Consider the following 752-nt stretch of genomic DNA (forward strand, 5'->3'; position numbering starts at 1 on the left):
AACCTTTTTTTTTTCTCATATTACAAACAAAATCTGTTAATCCTTTTTATTTTTCCAATGGCCCTAATCCTCTTCCATACAGAAACGATAAAAAATAAGCGTAAATGGAAAAAATAGCTTTCTTTAGTGGAAGTGCGCCAGACCACTAGGGGAGACTATCGAATGACAGGCATTCTGTTTGTGTTTTTGTCAGTAATTTCTGCTCCTATGCATAACTGGTTTGCAGATTTCATTTATGTGCTTCCCTTTAAGCCCAACCACGTTTTCCCTTTAACCTCTTAACTCCTGCTGTTTTCTTCCTGTCTTGTCATTGAACTCTATTGCCATCTTGTCGCTCCTTTAATCTCAAAAAAGTAACCTTTTCATCTCGTTGTCCAGCTGATGTGATCCGCCTCTTTCTTTAGTGTGATGAGGGTCAACAGGTCAGCTGGAGGGGGGTTGCCATTAGCTGGGGCTCTGCATGTATATGTGCACACAGAAGAACAAATCACAGGTGTAGGCAGGATAATAAGCGCCTTTCATGGTCAATGTGGGAAGACTTGAAAATTTAAAGTAGAAAAATCCAATTATGAGGACAAAAGTACAGTGTTGGTCCTCTAACCATCAGCATCGATGCCGTATTAATTCGCAATGTTTAACTGACAATGATGTGCAAATTTCAGTCCTCTGTACAGTCTCTAAATTCTATATACAGGCTTAAGTAACTAAATATTCACATATTAATATTATAAGGGATTAAACTGTCATTAATA

This window comes from Cyprinodon tularosa, unplaced genomic scaffold (genome assembly GCF_016077235.1).
Source record: "Cyprinodon tularosa strain WSP-4 unplaced genomic scaffold, ASM1607723v1 ctg1, whole genome shotgun sequence".
NCBI classification, from domain to species: domain Eukaryota; kingdom Metazoa; phylum Chordata; class Actinopteri; order Cyprinodontiformes; family Cyprinodontidae; genus Cyprinodon; species Cyprinodon tularosa.